This window comes from Cavia porcellus, unplaced genomic scaffold (genome assembly GCF_034190915.1).
Source record: "Cavia porcellus strain 051 isolate PalLab524CR breed Dunkin Hartley unplaced genomic scaffold, mCavPor4.1 scaffold_32, whole genome shotgun sequence".
In the NCBI taxonomy this organism is placed as follows: domain Eukaryota; kingdom Metazoa; phylum Chordata; class Mammalia; order Rodentia; family Caviidae; genus Cavia; species Cavia porcellus.
In genome coordinates this window covers 10,992,540-11,014,225 of record NW_026947515.1, presented here as the reverse complement: position 1 = coordinate 11,014,225, position 21,686 = coordinate 10,992,540, and the positions used below count along the sequence as shown (strand labels likewise).

At 40.0% G+C, this 21,686-nt stretch overlaps 1 long non-coding RNA gene across 1 annotated transcript; it reads right to left on the bottom strand.

The window, feature by feature from the left end:
• Positions 1–19,271: 19,271 nt before the first annotated feature.
• On the bottom strand, positions 19,272–20,141 carry LOC134474368 (uncharacterized). Its single transcript, XR_010045198.1, has 2 exons — positions 19,831–20,141; positions 19,272–19,631 (listed from the first exon to the last, which is right to left on the bottom strand). It is a non-coding gene; the product is annotated as an uncharacterized LOC134474368 (long non-coding RNA).
• Between the last annotated feature and the right edge of the window lie 1,545 nt (positions 20,142–21,686).

The window sequence follows — 21,686 nt, the reverse complement described above, 5'->3', positions numbered from 1 at the left end:
GCCACAATTAAATATTGACGGCTTTGAATAAAAGGAATATTGAATAGAACACTATAAATAATGCAATGGAATGGAAAAATGGGAAAAACACCAAAAAGACTTCCCCCCAAGTTCAGTGGTCTGCCCTCCAGGAGCTCCTCTCTTCTGTCCTTACCTGCTATTCAGGCCTGAGTCTCTTCGTGCCTGGCTGGAGAGAGGGCCAGGATTTGAGCTCTTCTATCATCTCAGGTAGGATCCAGGACATGGCCTAGGACATGGTCTTCTTTCAGCATTTTCTGTGACTATAATTTTAGAATTGGCTCAGCAGCTCTGTTGTAGTACATTCATGGTTTCTATCTATCCACACTCATAACTGAATAAGAAGAGATCATGCATGTCTCTCAATCTTATTTTTTATAATGAGGCCATAGAAGTGGAATTTCTAGGTTAAATGTATATACATTGAATTTCCTGATCATAAAATTCACCCTAAAACTCACCATAGAGTTGGAGCCTGGAAGGGGAAGCCTGGGGCTGCTCAGATCTCTGTGGAGATCTGAAGTCAGGGGAAGATGGACCATGCAGATGTGGAGGACACCACAGCACCTAGTAGTGTACCATGTACAAGAAAGGCTCAGTTCCAGGACTCCTGATCCATCAGTCAGCTTCTCAGCATACAGCATACACTGCATGCTGGATAAGAGAGGGCTGTTGTGGCCCTGCTGCCAGAGCTCCTCCCTGCAGTCCTGAGGCCCCATGGCTCACTCGGGGGAACTATGTACAAGAAGATCAGCATGTTTCAGAGCCTACCTTGACTGAATGTCTTCCACCAAGGTGAGATCTCAACTGCCACATGTGGATTCACCACAGCTGTGGAGCAGGACAGGTGTTTACAGGAAGCAGGTCAGGAGGTGGGAACACTGCAGGCAGGTAAGGGTACAAAGCCTGAAATAACCAACCTGGGACTAACCTGCCCCGGTGTCCTCCAGGAGTAACTGTACCTGCAACAATGTGCTTTGAAAGACTAAATAACTTAACAGATTACTCACAAAAATATATACTGTAGGGGAAGTTTGAAGATACAAAAGTAAATTGCTACATCCCTAAGTAAAATGTGATGTGACCCTTAATCAGGACATGATCTCCTATGGCGTCCCTGACCCACATCCTCAGAAGAATACACACCATTTGACATAACATTAACAAAAAAGGGCAAAGAGTCAACAACCATAACTGCTTAATAATAACAACACATGCCAGAATATGATAAATGCCCTGCTGACTTGTATGAAGTGTATAGTAAAGAATAAATACTGGATTTGGCCATGTTGGGACTTAGGGAGCTGAACAAGAAAACAAATCTCCTGCCTTCCTGGCAAGCACCCTTGGTGCAAGCCAGGAGGAGAACAAGTCAGCATCTCCCATGAGCCTACTGGTGCATGGACTGAGAGCCATACATCTCATTTAGCCACCATTGGTTAGCAAGGAGAGGCAGAATTCTGAGCATCTCTTAGGAAGATGACTGTGTGCAATATAGAATATATGGGGGATTTCTTTCTATCTTGTGTTTGAAAACCAGTGTTGTCTTTAGTCTTTTGCTGTGTTCTGATTAATTGTTTTGCTCTATTCAATATTATCTTTTGACTGGTTTTAAAATGTTCTGTGTTTGTTTGGATTTCACTATAACTAATTGAATGGAAACCAATTGTGAAGATAATGAGATATACTATGGTACCTATTACTGTTATCATGGACCCTGCTGTGAATTTCTGTACCAATTTCAGTGCATTGTCTCAAACTGCTTTGTTCTGTTTGCTCTGTTGTATTTTCCTACCTTCAAAATAAAATTTTGAAAAAGAATAAATACTAATAATTTTTCATGTTTTTCAAGGGAAGGGAACCACCACCAATTCCTTTTAAATAACGAAATCACCCTGATGACAACGCCGGAATATAATGCATTCAAAAAATGATAATACTCTAATGGCCAATGTTCTTAATGAACATACACAAAAATATTTAAGTAAATGCTCATCAGCTAAATTCACCAGCACATACAAAATTTTAACACCACAATAAACATTGGGTTCACCCTCAGTGGTGCTAGAATGGTTCCACTTGCACAAATCATTCAGTGTCACTTGCCACATTCACAGCATGAGGCACAGCTAACCCCTCAAGGGATTTAGAAAAATCACTTTGAGAAATTCAAAAGTTCACCATTCTTTCATGATAAGAACCATTCACACACCATGGGTAGGAGGAATGAATCTCAGCACAGCAAAGAATAGGAATGACAAGCCCATCACTGACATCATGCTCAGAGCCTGACAAGCTGCAAGATTGGCTTCTCAGGTCAGGAGCAAGACCAGGCTTTGGACTCTTTCAACACACTACTTGAAGTCCTAGTCCTAGAATTAGTCAACAATAAGAATCCAAAAGTTTACCAAATCAGAAAGGAAGAATTAAGAGGTGCCTCTGTTTCCTGAGGATACATTTCATATAAGAAACTTAAAACTCCACTGAAAAACTTTTAGAACAAATTGGAAAATAACTTCATTTTCAAGGTGCAAAATCCATATGTCATAATCAATTCATATCTATGTGTCTCAAACAAACTGCAGACTCAAATACAAAGAACACAATTCATTTCATAATTCCTCCAAAAGAATTAATAGTTATGTAAAATTTAAACCAAACACACCTTTTCTCAGAAAATTGTAGAAACTGAAGCAATGAGTGAAGTGGAACTAAGAGAAAAAAGGCAAATTATGATGGTGGATGGGAAAAATTCATGTTGTTATAATGTACATGCTACCCAGAGCAACCAGGAGTTTAAATGCCATTCCTGTCAAAATATCAGAGCCATTTTCTTAGAAATAGAAAAAACAAAATGAAAATGCACAGGGAAAGACAAGGAGTCATCCTATAGCCATGGAAAAAACATTAAAGTTAGAGGCAACAAAATACATAGTTTTCTGGTATATAATAAAGTGACAACAGTCAAAAGGGTCCTATACTGCAAGAACTGGACCACAGATTAAAAGGGCCAGCCCAGTAGCGAAAAACTCATACAGTAACCAGGAATTTTGTTTTGTTTCACCTTTTTCCTTACCTTCCCTCCCCCGCTTCACCTCTGCTTTCCTTCATTTCTGTTTCCTTTAGTTTTCTTTATTTTTCTTTTTCAGTTTTTGGTCAAGTTCTTCCCGTGTAGCTCTGGCCTAAGCTGAACTCAGAGTGTGTTGCAGGCTTGTCTGAAACTCCCAGGAATCCTGCTGCCTCAGCCTCCTGAGTGCAGGCATTACAGGCATATTAAACATTCCATGCTCAGCCAATGAATTTTTAACAACACTATGATGAAACCAGGTCTGTTGGAGTGTCTTGTAATGCCAGCAGTCTGGAAGGCTTAGGCAACAACATCATAAATTTAAGGACAGCCTAAGCAGTATAGCCACTTATCCAGAACCTGGATGAAAATATAAAGAATTTTAAATGTGGAAGGCCATGGAGCTAAGTGCAAATCTCAGTATTCAATCCGTAGAAACTGAATGCAAAACAAAATCTTGGAAAGTCCAATGGAAGAAAAAATAGTATTTAACACTGTCCTACCTTCTGGAGGGCAGTGTGTCCCAATTGACATTAGATTTCATATTTTTCTTGTGGTTTGACTTCAAACAATCATCAAAATCCATGAGGGATTAAAAAAAAAAAAACAGAATGTGCTTCAAGGACACCAAGTCTCAGACCCAGTGCAGAAGGCATTTGCAGTGATATTCTGAAGGGCATGATGAGCACAGTTACAAAGCAGAGAATCTACCAACAGTGTTAATGGGATTTTCAATCCTACTCACTGTGGAAAAAAACTGCCAGTTAGGAAGTTGGTAGATGGCTTAACTATATCCACTCTTTCTGAAAGTGTCTAAAGATCAAAGCCAATTATTTCCTTCTATGAATGCACAAAATTACTGCTGATTACCAACTCAAGATAATACCTGCAATCGTAGCACTTTGGGAGAGGGAGGGAGATTGAGTAAAGAAAGGTTTAAGCCTGGCCTGGGAAACTCACAATCTTAGTGAGATCATGTTTTAGAATTTGTAAAAAACATTAACAAATTTTACAAATGTATGAAAATATAGATCATTAAGGAATCATTGTGCACAATGCAGTAGCCAATGTTATTCTCTCATTATTCTTCTGTATTTTATTCTTTTATAGACTTAACAGTAGCATCTTTTATGTGGTCCTTATTAATATGTAACTGAGTTACATTAAAATAAGACAAGAAATTTTTTCCAAAAAACAGTAATCCTTTGCTCAAATCCTACTTCCATATATAAAGTTAGTACAAAAATAAAAAGAACCATCAAATTCTGTTTATACTATGCTATCCAAATCCTAAGATTGTGTATTCAGTAGCATATATACATTAATTTCAGTAAAAAGGTCAAAAAAATTGAAACAGTTCAACTTCTTGGCAGTAGATCAATGTCTACCTCATGGTAAACCTAATGCTCAGTGTGCTGACTAAAGTACATATGTAAGAAAATTTCACGAAGAGTTGATTTGTTGATTTATAGATGATTTTTGTGTCTTTTTAAACCTTTTTAAATGTATCTTTTATTTTGACTTGTTTATTTATTTTTGAGACAGGATTTTGCTAGGAAGTTTAGGTTTTCATTGAACTCACACTGTAGCCCAGGCTCACCTCAATTCACAGCAATCTTGCTGCCTCAGACTTGTAACTTCTGGCATTAGAGATGTTTACTACCAAACCTGGCTCTTGTTTACTTTTTAAATTTTTTCCAAAATTAAATTACCCAGGATTATATGATATGTCATAGTTTATCAGGTGAGTTTTACAAAATGAACTCAGAAAGCACTAAAAATGCACTGAAGGAAACTCAAAATCCTCACCAACACTAAACATAGTGTAACATAACATAACATAACATAACATAACATAACATAACATATTATAGCATTAAAAACACAACAAAACAAAGCAAAACAAAATAAGAAAATAGGGTTGGAGGTTTAGTTCAGCAGTATAAGTGCCCCCTTGGCAAACCTGAGGTCATAAGTTCAATCCTCAGTACCAAAAAGATAAGAACCACCTAACTGTGATTTTAAAATTGCTTCCAAGTGTACCTTAACAGTTTGTAAGCTAATCACACACAGGACATATAATCTGGCAATTTCACATCTAAGTACTTTTTCTTTGAAATAAAAATCTATGTCCACTCAAGACCATGTTTAAGAATGGCTGTGGCAGCTGGCTTTCCAGGGCCAACCCAGAAACAGAACAAATGGGATCAGTAGATGGGTGACAGATGCATGAACAAGTTGCAGTTGGCAGGTTCAGCCCCATGAGAGTGTGTGGTGGCTCCACCACCAATAGGCAGCAGTATGTGGAGAGCCCAGCACAGAGATGTTGCTTGAAGGAGACCAACCAAGAGCATTGAAAGTGAACAGGCTCAGAACCATCACCTCTAGGAAAGGCAAACTACCCAGCAGGGACACAAAGCCCATGGTCTGTTTGGGATGGGAGAACAGGAAGTGAAAACAGTGACTAGGAGACAAATTCCCCAGGAGGGATGCCCATGTGTCCTCATTAGCACAGGGTGATGATGTCCATGGTCTTGCAAAGCCTCCCCTTGCCCTCACCACCTGCTGTCCTTCCTCAAAGGAGGCCATAGTATTGAGCACTACAGTGTGTGGCTGAGGTAAACATGAGTAAAACTTGCTATGAATCCTCCTTTCTGGACACATGGGTGTTATAACATGAAACATTTCATATCCTTCAAGGAAAATTATTGTGGGCATTATGGGAACACCTCCATGCTCCTTAATGATAATGAAATGAAACTAACTTAAGTCCAGAAAAGACAGTCAAAATAAAATTTGAGAAATCTCTAAATGAAGAAACTGTGTACCTCATCCTCAAGGGAAAGGATTTTTGGAAGGAAAAGTCTAAAAAACACACATTTGCTAGTTTTTTAACTTGTTGTTTCTAAGTAGGACACAGATTGGCTCACAATAAAAAAAAGGAGGGGGAGCCTCAACTGTGGACCCCAGCACATGATCTCACTTCCTTGGTGACAAGTCCAAACAGAACTCTGAAGGCTCTGGTCACCAGGCACTGAGGTCTCGTGATAGTTGGCCTTCATGGCTGGCTGGCTCGAGATAGTGGACAAGGAACATGCTACACTGCTTTCCCAGGGCAATTGGCCCCATCATCAGGACCCTGTGTCAGGGAACCACGTGGGAACATATGGAGAGGATGGTTCACTTGGTCCAGGTGCTTCAGGAAGTTCAACTGGAAACACCCAGCTGTCAGCAGCTCAGGCCAGGACTCATTGGCACACAGAGGCACCCAGACGCGCCCAGAGACAAGAGGAAGCCCAGAACACACATCCCTAGGCTCAACCACCAGCCACTCAGAGACACTGAGTCCAGGACAAGTTCAGATACAGGGAAGTTAATTTCTCACCTGAGCAGCCCCGTGGGACTTAGCCACCTGTGTATTCAAGTCCTGGCTATGTAAAAGCACCTCAGTCTCGGTTTACAACACTGAACTGTGGGGTCCTGAGTGGATCCAGAGTGCAGGGTCACTGAGGATGAAATGGGGGATCCATGGGAAGGGATGAGCTGTGGCCTGGGCCCCATGAAGACCTATGACAGAGGCTGTTCTGATTCCCAGGGATGAACTTCCACTGCCCTCACTGACACACACATGGGGAAAATATTTTCATCAACTCACTACCCAAATATATTTTCTTTTCTTTTCCTTCCTACTAGACTCTGGCCACCACTCATCCTATGTCCTTGTAATTTACCTGTCGTACCTTTTCCACATCCTGCAGTTATGTTTCTCCTCTGCCTTACCCTGCTGTAAGTAACTTTTTAATCTCGCCTTGTCTGAGAAGGGAAAATCCAAACAGATTGCATCAATTTCTCATTCAGGTATTCATGGACTTTTGGCAGGGCATAGAAAAAGAATTCAAGAATTTTTTGTAAATCTTAGGATTCTTTATTTTCTTAATTATGTTCCTGGCTTTATAGACATATACACATCAAAACTGCTCCACATTTAATTACATGTAGGTTATTTCATGTCTATTTCATATGAAGGAGACTAACACACTTTCTTTGGTTACAGAGCAGCACCATGGTAGTGTCACACCCATGTGTATACTTTAGATATTTCCAATGATATATTATTAATATAGAAAGTGCAGTGTCACAGGCAGCATGTCCATTGAATTCCCATGTGGTTTATTTCCATTCAATGTTATAAATATGTCTGCCTATGTCCTCTTCTCTGAACAGAGTAAATTTGCATAAAGTCTGGCTCAGCATGTCACCACCTATAAGTTTCAGTTCTTACCCAGTAGTTCAATCAAAGAACCAGACACCTGAACACAGTCCATTTAAGAATAACGAGGCTTTGTGTACATAAGAAAAGAAACATAATGGTCAAGGAGGCAAACAAGCTGGAGAAATGAGCACTGGGAAACAGCAGTGGCATCAGGTCCCAGGTAGTAAAAACCAGCACAGAACTTGAATCCACCAGACTCCTGGCCAGACTGGGGTAGATGGTGGGAGCCCAAGAGCTCTCCATCACTCCTCAGGAGCTGGGGTGAAGTCTTCAATCACGGACCTGCTGTGTCATGGTGTAAACCCCTGCAGCCTTCACAGAGGCCAGCCTATTGGATGCTCCATGCTATAAATGTTCCAGGCTGAAGTTATTCCACCAAGTCCTGGCTGTACTGTGCTGCTACTGGGGGTTGGCAACAGGAGAGGTTAGGTCACTGATTCAGCAGCCGCTGGGTTTTCCACAAAGAAATAGCTGAATATGTGAGTGCCCCAGTGTGAGCTAAGGTGTAGCTCCTGAATTCGATGGATGATAGAAAGTTTTCCCATGGTCTATGAACCAAGTGGGCCTGTAAAGTGTCACAGGCTTGGGGCAAGGCATCAGTGACAGTGAGTGGTGAGTTCTAAGTCCAGGCTTTGCCCTGCCCAATGGACTGCATGTGACAATGGCAATGTGAGGTAACCTGAGGATGAAGACCTTAGTAGGGATGGTATCAAATTACAGGCAGGTGTGGATGGAGATAGTGCCCAGGTGAAGAGAACCCCATGTGGCCCTCTAGTGCCTCACCCTCGAGCATGCTAGAATCTCCACAGTAAAGGACTATGTGTGTTATCCCACTCCCGATGGACATTTGAGAACCAGTGCCAAGAGAGGGACAATGCCAGGTCCTAGGCACAGGACATGGGCAGAGTGAAGAGGATATGGGAGAAGTCCAAAGGAGAAAGACCTCCTAGCACAGGACCCAGCCAACTCACAAAGGCATTGGAACAGCAGCCCCCAATTTCCTGGGACCTGAGCCTAAACATATGGGACTGATTTCAAGCAGCATCCCAAGGGATACACACACATGTGCACACACACACAGGAACAAACAGTGATGCCATGGGCACACACTGGGTTGCTCAGAGGAAAAGTGATCTGATTCATTCAGTCTACATGCCTCAAATTCTCACCTTATTCCTGGGCTGAACTAGGCTGGCACCAACACAGAACAGGACAATATGTCACTGGCCACCCAGAAGCTGGAAGGCTGTAGGAAAGGGACAAACCAATGCAGAATATAGTGGAAGAGAAGAACCATAGCTATATCCCAATAAAGCAAGGGAACACAGAGGTCAAGGTCACTACATGGGGGATCTGAACAGCCTCACTGAGATGGAACTGATGCCTGAACCTGGGACATGCAGGCCCTAATGCTGTACAGAGTTGAGTCTGTGTGGCAGAAGACAGAGGACCAACCATTTAGAGATTCAAAGTCAAAATTTTTTTTAGTCAAGAAAGAGATGAGAAGAGAAAACAGAGGGCCTGGCGAGAATAAGGGAGGGGTGGAGTGGGGGAGTGAAAGGGGTGGGGGCAGAATCTCACATCTGCTATAGCGCATCAGTGACCACTGATGGTTGCATGGCTGCAAACTTAGGTACAGCAGGTAAACTTCAGTTCTCTCAGGTTCTATGGGTTAGGAATTCAGGAGGTGCTGCTGCGGAATCCACCATAGTTTCTCCTGACTAGGCTGCAGGCTCAGTGGAAACACTGCTGTGGCAGAATCTGTTCTCAGGCTCTCTCTCTTGCTAACAGGCAGGAACTCAGTTAGGATGGAGGTCTGATGTCTCCTCTGTCTGTTAACCTTTTTCTCTGCAAAGAGCCAACCTCTCCTCAGGGAAAATGCAGAGATAGTCAGAGATTTAGAGAGGAAGACAGAATGAAACAGAGAGGAAGGAAGGAAGAACAGAGGAGGGAGAGAGCAGGAGGTTGGTCACAGTCATTTTATGTGTGAACCTTGGTAGTCACATCCAATTACATCTGCCATGTTCTGTTATTAAGAATAAGTAATTAATTGGGGAGAGAGCTCAAGATAGAGCACTTGCCTACCATGCATGAGGACCTGGGCTCAACTTCAGCCTGGCTAATACAAACCAGAACAAAATTCACTATGTGTTACTGACGCTCAAGGAATGGGCTACTCAGGAGGGGGCCATCAGAAGGTGAGCTGTCAGCAGTTGAGCACCCTTGCCAAGGGTGTAGTGATTCACACAGGTGTGAATGTAGGCACAGTGCTGGTAGATTTGGGGGTCAATCTGCATTCATAGTGCTTGCTTATCCTGTGTGAGGTCTTGACTTGAGGCCACAGCACCAACACACAGAAGAAATTGAGATGCTTAGGGAACATAATGATGGCTGATCTGATGAATTTCTGCCCCCTTATGATGCCACCAGGGAAATATGTCCAGGAGGAGAGCGTTATTTCCACCACCATACAGCAGGAACCAGGCTTGTGTGCACTGTGTTCACCTCCCTTCCACCCCTTCATGGAATTTACCTCTAATTCTGTACACTGTGTACACATGACACCAGTCCACAAGGTTTAAAAGTGTCATCTCTCACTTCTGATGATGTCCCTAGGAAGCAGATGCCATAGTTCAGCGGGACACATTGGAAAGGAACTGGGACCCTCCCCACCCTCAACGTTGAATACGCACAGGAGAGTTGTCTGGATGATGCTGTTCACTGTAGCTGGGGGGAACCTTGCCCTGGCCCCAGGGCCACAGAGCTTCAGGGCTAAGGATGACAAACTCATGGCATGACAAGGTTTTCCCTGGGCCAGCCAGTGCACTGGGCATCTCCACTGCAATCCAGTCCCTCCCAAAGCCAGGGACAGCACTGGGAAAGGACATTTGGATGCCTGGGTAGCCAGTCAGGTGAGGAGCAGCCCTGCCTGACACAGCTGTGCAAAGTGTGTCTCTCTGGAGCTAAACCTCCAGCAGATCCCACTCATTGCCTTCATCAGGTCTGGCAGCAAGGATGTCACACAGAAGCACAGCAACACACTTGAAGTTTACTTAAACTAAATCGTTTAGCTTCCCTTCAAGAAATGACTGAAAATGCACAAGTCTGGAAAATCATGTCTGAGAACACTGGTCTGCATTTTGTATAAATAAACTGATCCTTTACAAGACATGATGGTAATGCCCGTGAGTGGGTCTGCTATGGCAGAGATATAGACTCATGAACACGGGTTTTGAAACTGCAATAGAAAAATTGCAAATAAATGATGCATGTGCATGACTTTCTGTTTATATTGCACTGAAGCAAGGGGGATCGAGGCAGCAACCTAGGTTTACTGAGCTGCCTCAGTAAACCCAGGGCACAATGCACCACATGATTCCATTACCCAATTGTGAAAGCTCAGCAACTTGGTTCCTGCTTCTTGTTGCTGTTGCTTGACAATTTTGAGGTGTTTCTATCTGTGCCAGCCATCTCTGCCTCTCTTAGCTTCTGTCCCCAGGGTGTAGATCAGACTATGTGTTTACAAAAAGTTCCATCTTGATTTCGGACCAGTGGCAGCCTCTCATGTACTGGAAATAATTCTTCAAGTTTGGCCATAAGAAACCTGATACAATGTGCTTGATAGGAAGTGAGATAGTCTGATATACATGCAGGAAACTCATTTTGTCTGTGCCAGACTCAGCTGCTACTGAAGCCCATATTTTTGAGGTAAAAAGATATGAGTTGGAGTGTTGGAAGGCACAGTAACATCCCCAAGTTCAGTTTCTGCTTTGCTTCCCTCAGTTTACTAAGCTACAGAATGGATTCTGAGTGTTCAAACACATAGGGTGTGAACTGCAGCAAAAATCTGTAAAAACTTCAGTTAACTGTGGTGTGAAATGACAAGGAAAGGTTTTGGGCAAAATACACCTCTAAATACATATTTAAAGCATCAAAGAAACCAAGAAGAAGACAAAGATGAAGATGAAGAGGAAAAGGAAGAAGAAGAAGAAGAAGAAGAAGAAGAAGAAGAAGAAGAAGAAGAAGAAGAAGAAGAAGAAGAAGAAGAAAAGAGAAGAAGGAAAAAGAAGGAAAAGAAAGAAAAACAAAAAGTAATGCCAATGTGTGTGGTTTTGTCTCCAATGCCTCAGCCTCATTTAGAAAGGAAAGGATCAAAATTTGCAGAATGGAAGGGTCACTGTGGAAAATGGACTTTGCCCCATGGCACTGATGGTGTGTCTGGCCCACTATGTAAGTCCAACCCAGGGCAGAGCCTGGAGCCTGTTGGAGGCTGAGGCCAGGACCCAGGAGTTGAGGCCCCTGGGGCTGAGGTGGCAGAGTATTTGGTGCACCCTCATGGCTCTGCCTTATTGGGCCTGCAGGGCTGCAGCATGGATGCAGTGGTGGAAAAGGGTGTAAGGCAGGAGGTGCTGGCTCCTCTGCATGCTGCACAGTCCCTGCTTGGCCTGAGGACAGGAAGATTCAAGTCCTCCTTGCTGGAAAAAGAGACTCTGAAGAAGATTCTGGGTGTCCTCTACCAGACACAGACGAGCACAGTGACTTCTCAGGTAGGGAGGGCAGGACACCCACCACAGCGGGATCTGTATGGCTTCATGTGTTGGGGGTTTAAAAGTTATCATGAATGATGTGTTGCCTTCTTGAATAAAAGACTCCTTATTTTATATATCTATAAAGTTAAGTGTGAATTTTCTTCTATATGCATATCCTAATTAAATACAAAAGAATATTAAGTCATCCATTTCCACTCACCTATTCAAGCAAATACCAACTATTTATTCTTAAGTGAATTGAACAGAAGAGAAGTAATACTGAATGGAGCACTATATATAATGCAGTGGAAAATAAAATGGAAAAACCACAAAGGCATCCCTCCCAGGATGAGAGGTCTGCCATCCCTACCAGGATGAGAGGTCTGCCATCTCTCTCCTGTCCTCACCTGCTGTGCAGGCCTGTGTCTCTTCACTGCTAGGTGGAGAGAGAGCCAGGACACAAACTCTCTTCCACCTCAGGAAAGATCAGGGACATGGCCTAGGACATAGCCTTCCTTCAGCATTTTCAGGGGCTGTAATTTATAATTAACTCAGCTGCTGTGCTGTGGAACATTCAGGGTTTCTAACAGTCCACACCTTAACTGATGAAGAAGAGAATATGGTGTCTTTCAATCTCATTTCTTATAATGACCCTTAGAAGTGGAATTTCCAGGTTAAATGTATATAAGGTGAACTTCACAGATTTTTCACCTGAAGCCTCAGCATAGAGTTAGAGCCTGGTAGAGGAAGACTGCATCTGCTCAGATCTATGTGGAGATCTAAAGTCAGAGAGATGGTCCAGGCAGAGGTGCAGGACACCATGGCTAAAAAAGGCCTGGTCCAGGTCATCTCATCCTTGAGTAAGTTCTCAGGAAAGCATCACACACTGCACACTGGACAGGAGAGAGCTGGAATGGTTCCAGAGCCCCTGCCTACATGCCTGAGGCCCCCTCTCTCACTCAGGGAAGCTCTGTATGACAAGGTCAGTCTGTTACAGAGCCCAATTGTCTGAATGTTTTCCACCCAGGTGCAGATCTGAACTGCCACATGTGGACTCACCGTAGCTATGGAGCAGGACAGGTGTTTACAGGGAGCAGGTCAGGAGATGGGGACACTGCAGGCAGGTCAGGGTATGAAGCCTTATATAAGAGACCAGGCACTCACCAGGCCCAGTTTCCTCCAGCAGTAACCACACCATGCAAGAGTGTGCATTAAATCTGAGTAACTGAAAGGAATTACTCACAAAATGATATATCATAGAGATAGTTTGAAGATACAAAAGTAAATGGTAGCATCCGTAAGTAAAATGAGATGTGACCCTTAATGGATATGTGGTGTCCATTGATGTCCCCAAACCACATGCATCAGAAGGAAATAGTCTGACGAACAGAGCAATAAGGAGCACAGACAATGTGTAAAAATCACAGCTGCTTAATAACAACAACAAAGATGGAATACAATAAGTGCACTGGTGAATTTTAGCCAGTATATAATAAAGAATAAATACTGATTGTTTTTCAATTCTTCAATCAAGTTGAAGGAAAAACCAAAACCAACTTCTTTTAAGTGAGAAAATAATACTGAAAATGAAGCCAGACAATAATGTGTTAAAAATAATATAAATGAAAAAACTCTGTTGGCTAATATTCCTACCAAACATACACAAAACTGTTCAGCTAAATGTTTGCCATGTTAACTCACCAGCATATTCAAAATTAACCAACATGATCAATACTGGGCTCAATCTCAGTGGTGCAAGAATGGTCCCTCTCACACAAACTATCTGTTTCCACCGGTTTTAACATGTTGTATCTTACTATATTTTATAATATATAGTAGTATAAACAAAATATTTATAGGCAAAGAGATAATATAGAAACCATTGTTCATTTTCTGTTAACTGATTCTAAATACCCTGTAATTCTTTCATTCTCTTGAGTGGCTTCACACTGTCTTGATATGCTTGATGCTATAGAATACAAATTTATACTCAAATAATTCAAGGAATGAAGCACTATGGTTACTACTATTATGTTAAATTATCTGGGAGTGAAACACAATTATGCTTAAATTGTTCCATTATGACCAGTATTGTTCTATTACAATGTCCTCTTTTATCTTGATCTCCACCCTTTTTTAAAAAATTAAACTATTTTTTATTTTTTATCAATTAAGGGAAAACTAAATTAAAAAATAACGGGATATATTATAGTAACTATTTGTTTTCCTATTAACCTGATTTGAACCCCAATATTTGTTCTCCCATCTTGTTCTGTCTGATTTTACTATATTCTATTTTGTTTGATAGTATCAAGTTTGAAGGCATAGGCAACCACTTTGAAGGCAATAAGATTTACTATGATGTCCATTATAGCTTGACTATTATCTTCTTTTGAAATCTTGTAAGGTCCCCAGTTTAAGTTTTATTGGTCTTGGTCTGTACTGTTTTGATCAATTCTATTATACCTGATGATATAGGAAACTCTTTTTAAAAATAGCAAGAGGCACAATGGTAAACATTTTTGATCATCTGATACTCTATTTTTGAATCATGTACTACGCCCATCCTTCTGTTCTAACCGACTCTGTTTTGTTTAGGCATCTTAAGATTTATTCTCTTCAAAAAATGTAATAACAATTGTGGGAGTAAAAAAACTCAAAAAGTGTAATTGTTATTGTGAAAAAGAGGAAAGGAAGGTGGTGTAAGGGATATAATTTCATGCTTGAGTGTGTAGGATGGAAAAACATATTACTGAGCTTTTGTTGGATCACTGAACATAACTTTCTGCAATCTCACTATATGAATGTCCACTTTCTATGCTTTAATTTTATAATTTGGACAACTGTTTCTAAGATGACAATATGTAACCTATTAACTAGTGAGTTCTTACTGTATATTTCTTTAAATTCTGCATTACTTGTACCCTTTGACTCCTTTGTTTTTATTTCTTTTTTCTCTTTAATTAAAAAATAATCAATCCTGGAATGGATATCTTTTATTTATTTAATTTTTTGGCACTTGAGATCAAACTCATGACCTCACACTTGCCAGGCAGGTGCTTAAGCCACTGAGCTAAGTCCACAGCCCACCAATTGATACGTTTTACATCTTGTCCTCTTTAGAGTAGTTGCCTCTACTCTTACACTTGATACCAGCAAGCATACCAAATGTGAATAAAATCAGTCACGGCCCAATAACATTCAAACAAACCAGCTTCAAAGAAGATCAGTCATAGAAGACAATGTAAGTAATATAGGGATTCAGTTTTAGTTAATGGAAATTAAGGACAGTTACCATGGTATAACCTGCTATTTTTTGTTATCTCTCTGTGCCCTCAAATCTGAGTAGACAGACCAGAACAAAATATAACCAAACTAAACAGAGCAACAAGACTACTGTAGCTTTTAAATCCTGATACACTTTTAACAATGTGCACTGCCTTCCTTTTTTAGGCAATTCCTCACCTTTCTCCTTCTCAGGATACTATTATTCACTGTTCAGAGTGATATTAGTCTAGTCTCTCATGTTCAATTTCAGCACACATAAAGACAAAGACAGCTAAAGAGAATGAGAGACATTATGGTAGTCATTATCGACTTCCCCAAAATCAGTCTTGAAGACCGAAAAAGCCTGCATCATCCTGTAATTATTTGATTAGTTTTATAATATTTGGTGTATATTCAACATGTGTGAAGATGGGAACAACTATTTGGAAGAAAACTAGACACAGTAAGATAGACAGTGAACATCTCCAGTGGACTTGCTTTGAAATCTGTGTTTCCTTATCTTGTTTCCTAATGAACTGTTCTGTTCTGTTTTGTCATGTTTAATCTTACCCTCTTTATTAAAAAAAGTGTGTAGGACAGATAGGCATATTAATAACTTTTTGTTGGATCACTGAGGTGAACTGTCGACAGTGTCATTAATTGAATATCACTTTGTATGCTTTAAATTTGTAACTTGAACAACTACTTCTAAGATGACAATACGAAACTAATCAACTAGTGATTTCTTATTGTTTATTTTTCTGAAATTCTGTATTATTTCTACACTTTTATCTTTAAATAAACATTACAATTCACCAAAAAATATGAAATTTAAGTTTTAAAGACAAAATATTAAGTACACAGGCACTATCCATATTTGAAAGTGAAAAGCTCATTTCAGTTTGGCATGTTTAATTACAAGATGCCATGTTGAAGCACAAAAACACTTTAAAAAATCTAGAGAGTTACAAGGAATTACCTGAAAATCATACAACATATGAAATTGAGTAGAGCTCCACCTCAGATTTGTCATTTGTGGAATATTTGTGAAGAAATATTGACATCTAACTTCTGTATTGATTATTTCTTCAGGTCTCCTTGGGATTTTTAAAGTAAACTTAGATCTAAACTGTCTGAACAGTGATTCTTTTTGTATGTATTTAACAAGAAACATGGATTGCCATATTTCTCACATTGTTAACCCGCATAGGATCTTTGCCCAGTGAGCTCTTTCAGATATGTAACAATGATCATGTGTGCTGAGAGTATTCCCATAACACATAGGATTTATCTATTTTGTGAGTTTTTTCACGTATTTCACTTACAATCTGGCTGATGAAAGTGTCTGCACTTGCTTACATAGCCAGTGGTTCTTCCCAGTGTGAATTCTTTCATGTGTTTTGCAATGACTGTATGGGGTAAAAGCTTTGCCACATTGTTATATACTTAGGGTTTCTTTACCAGTGTGAAGTCATGGATGTATTTTACAATATCCATGTGTGGTGAAAGCTTTCCCACATTCTTCACATACACAGGGTTTCTCAACACTGCAAATTTTTCATGTATTGGACAATGAGCATTTCTGCTGAAACCTTTCCCTCATTCCTTACATATGTAAGTTTTCTGCCCAGTGTGAAGATTTTCATGCATCATGCAATATGTACGTGTGCTGAAACCATTCTCATGATGCCTATATACACTGGTTTTATCTTGAGTGTAAACAATCATATTGCTTACAATGTCCATGTAGGGTAAAAACTTTCCCACATTGCTTACATACATAGGGTTTCTCTCCAATGTGAATTCTTTCATGCTTCCAACAATCTCCCTGTGTTTTAAAAGCTTTCCCACATTGCTTACATACAGAGTGTCTCTCCAGTGTGAATACGTTCATGTTCCTTACAATTTGCATGTGTGATAAAAGCTTTTCCACATTGCTTACATACATATGGTTTCTATCCAGTGTGAATTCTTTCATGTATCTTCCAATCGCCCCATGTGATAAAAGCTTTCCCACATTGCTTACAAATATATGGTTTCTCTCCAGTGTGAATTCTTTCATGAACCTTACAATTTGCATGTCTGTTAAAAGCTTTCCCACATTTCTTACATACATATGGTTTCTTCCCAGTGGAAGAAACGTTCCCATTTGGAAACGTTTCATGTTGCTTACAATGTCCAGATCTGGTGAATCCTTTTCCACACTGCTGATATACATGGGGTTTCTCTCCATTGTGAATTCTTTCATGTTTCTTACAATCTCCCTGTGTTTTAAAAGCTTTCCAACATTGCTTACATACATAAGGTTTCTCTCCAGTGTGAATTCTTTCATGTTCCTTACAGGTTGGATGAAACCTTTTCCACATTGCTTACACACATAGGGTTTCTCTCCAGTGTGAACATTTTCATGTGTTTGAAAATGAATTTTACTGCTAAAAGCTTTCCCACGTTTCTTACATATATGCAATTTCTGCCCAGTGTGAAGTTTTTCACGGATTACACAATAAGTACATGTGCTGAAAGCTTTCTCACAGTGCTTACATTCATGACATTTTTCTCTGGAGTGAAGACTTTCATGTACTTGACAATATGCACGTGTTGTAAATGCTTTCCCACACTGATTACATATGTAGGGTCTCTTTCCTCTGTGAATTCTTTCATGTTTCTTACAAATTCCATGTATAGTACAACCTTTCCCGCATTGATTGCATACATAGGATTTCCCTCCACTGCAATATTTTTATGGATCTGAACATTGTGGTGTGTTTCTGTTTCTTTCACATTCACATTACCTTCTGCAGTACCAAGGAATACTTCTTTACACTGATTCCAAGATGTATGTCCATAGTATTTCCCTAGCTTGTCATTTCTGTAAAGAAAAATACAGGATTCATATATAGGATTTATAACCATATTACTAAGTTTTTGTTGGAGAGTTGAACAAAACTGCTTGCAGTCTCGCTGTTTGAATCCCCACTTTGTATGTTTCACTTTTGTATTTCATAACTATTTCTATGAGCAGCATATGTAATCATCATCTTGCGATTTCTTACTGTTTATTTTCACTTTGAAAGTAGTATTATTTCTACTTATTTTGTTTTGTTTAATCTTTCCTTATATTAAATTTAAAAAAGAACAATTCACAGTGAAATGGGTCTCCGTTTAATGACTGCATTAATGTCAAGTTCTACTTTTAATGCCTGCTAAGAAATTCAGACCATGAAGCTACAGAATGGACTTGTAAGATATGTTGAAAACAACCATTCCCAAAAGGATGCTACACATTTGGAAATCTTAAAAGTTGGTACTTTAAAATTCAGAATCTTTAGCTTCACTTTGGGCAAGGGTACATATGTGTATCATATACAGATTATTCTGATATGTTTCCCCATCACAATCTCCCTTCTGTCCTTAACCTGTAGTTCCCTTTTACATATGGTCAGTCTTACTTTTCCCTATCAACTCTCTTTCATTTCATTCCACAATTTATATTTTGGTTTCTCATCTAAAAGAAACCCTGTGACCTTTTAGGTTTTATAGCTGAGCTATTTCACCGAATTGATGGGAGAAAGAACCACCTATTTCTTATGGCAAATGACATTATATTATTTATTTTTTGATATTATATAACACATTTTTTTTCTTTTCCATGTTGGGAACGAACAAAAGCTATTAGCATAAAATCTATAGCTTTTTAAATCTGTTTTAAGACATTTTCGCTGATCATTAAGCTGTGAAGTTTGAACGTGAATTGCCATTCTGCAAAATCTGATTCCTAGTGTGCTTGATTTACAAGAATGCACAATCACAGAGACTCTATTAACATTTTCCTTCTCCACAAATCCAGTGATAGATAGCTAAGCTTCTTCAACTCCTGATCTATTATAACTTGATCTGCTTTGTATATGAGCAAGCATGTATCAGTATTTTATGCGGATTTTGAATTTTTAAAAATATATCCAGGACAAGTATGAGGGGATCAATTTCTAGAGACAACTGCACACTGATATTCAGAATGAGTGCACTTAACATTCCACCAGCCTTCTAAGAATTTTAGTCAGAATGGTTGATTCTTTAAAGCATGGCTTGGAAACACAAGCACTCTGTTTTATTTTAAATTCTATTGCAATCTTAGTAATTTTTAGATAATGAATGTGTTGTATTCACATGCATATATGGGTAGAAAAACTGAAGGGAGAATGTCATAACTCAAAGTGTATGCCTTTCGTACACATCTATATGCAATGACATACATTTTCATGATTTAATTCACTCATTATACATACCCTAGCTTATACATCTTCGGAGAATATTATTGACAATAAATTGAATGGTGCCTCATTTCTTTGGCGGTCATTTTTCTGCTGACTCACTAATTACTCAGGAACATTCCTTCTTCTTATGAGTGCAAATTACCTTAAGTATCTCCAGTAAATTTTGCATTCTTTTTCAGCTTCCTGGATATCCCCAAGTCCTCCTGAATTGTAGACATACAAATACCAGCACCCATTAGAATAATATACACAGATTAATAGATTTTGTTTAGAGTTATGATTTAATGTGTCCAGGTCTCAGCTATTTTTAAAAATATTTTCACATTGTTTTTAATGAAACAGCACTGATGAGCAACATACAATATTCTGACAGCATGAATGACAAAAGTATTTTGTCCTTACCTATTGCAGTCATGTTCCTAAAGGTTTCGCCCATCACATCTCTGTAGAGGTTCTTTTGGGATACACTCAGCAAAGTCCACTCCTCATTGCTGAAGTTCACAACCACATGCTCCAAGGTCACCACCTCCTAAACATCATACATATATTTCTCACACGAAGGTTGAGACACCAGGTTTGGGATATCTTAAATTCTCTCCTACAAATCTGAATCAAAAGCAAAGTGTGGTGGTATATATCTATAATTCCAGCACTCAAAATGCTGAGGCAGGATGGTTTCAGTGAGTTCAGGGCAATTCTAGGCTCCACAGGGTGTTCAAATCCAGCTGATATACATACAAAAAGCTTGTCTCAATAAAACAAAACAAAACTAAAACAAATACAACCAAACAAAACAGCTGAATGAAGACTGATTTCTTCAAATTTAAATCCATGTCTTGGTCATTAATTTTGTGTATATGCACATTTTTGAAGACAGCAAATTTGATGATAGATTGAAACTCACTGCTAATGTAAGAGTGAAATAGGAGCACTGATTCTTGTGCTGAGTCACTGCAATATTCCCTGTGTGCTGTCTCTAAAGCAGAGCTCACAGTGAGAAGCCTGTTGGACCAGCATCCACAAAGCACAGAAGCAGATAAATATCCCATCAATCAAATGGGAAGCCAAACAAGCACCTCCCTTCCCTGGGAAGTGGTGATGATGTGCCAGACTGTGGCCTATCAAGGGGGAAACCAACAGCAGCTCCTGAGATCGATGCCATGCTGCAATTTAGGACACTTGGAAGGCAAGCAAGCATCACTTCTCCATGGTAAGTGGTGGCGGTCTCACAGAATGCGGCCCTTCCAGGGGGAGAACCAGCAGCAGCTCCTGAGATCCACACCATGTGGGAACTTAGGACGCTGTGAAATCAAACAACTGGCCTGTCTCTCTACTAAGCAGTAGTGAACCTACTGATGTACGGCCTAGAATCAAACATCCCACTTCCCTACCCTTCTTCTCCTGTCACCCCCGCCCCCCCCCCCCGTTAGCAAATGGGAACCAGAAATCTGAGCGTCTCCTGGGAAGCAGACCATAACAAATAAGGGGGCCTTCCTTCTACTATCTCTTTGGAGGCAAATATTTTTATTACTGTTTTGCTCTATTCAATATTTTGTTTTCATAAGTACTATAATGTTCTGTATTTCATCTCATTTTGATATATGTGTTTGAAAGAACAACTATTTGGGCTGGGGATTTAGCTCAGCGGCATAAGCACCTGCCTTGCAAGCAGACAGTCGTGGGTTCGATCCCCGGTACCGATAAAAAGGAAAAAGACAAAAAAAAAAAAAAAAAAAAGAACAACTATTATAAAGATAATAAAGTGTACTGTGATACCTATTACTGTTATCGCAGTAACAAGTTGTGAAGTTGTGTACCATTTTCACTGTATGATCTTAGTTGGCCTTATTCTGCCTTGTTCTGTTGTATTTTACCACGTTCAAAATTTAAAAAAAGAAAAAAAATCTCATCAATCACTTTGATAGGCTACAGATAATGTCTCTTCAAATCTCATTTAGGCCAGTGAATACTTTGTTCTTAATATACTTCACCACATTTTGAAACATGAATTTGGTTTCCTAGAACAAAACATACATAACATCCAATATAGTACACAAATAATAACACAAATGTTAGTGAAAAATGCTGTTTTTAAAAAATAAGTATAGGTTTAGCTGCCGCGCCTGGCCATAGGTCTGCAGAGGAGGAGCCGGGCAGATCTGGGGTGCCCTCACTGGCCTCTCTGCGTGTCTGGAGGACTCTGGATTTCTGCGCCCAGACTGCTGGAGTTCCCTCAGGCTTCCAGGTGCAGTGAAGAA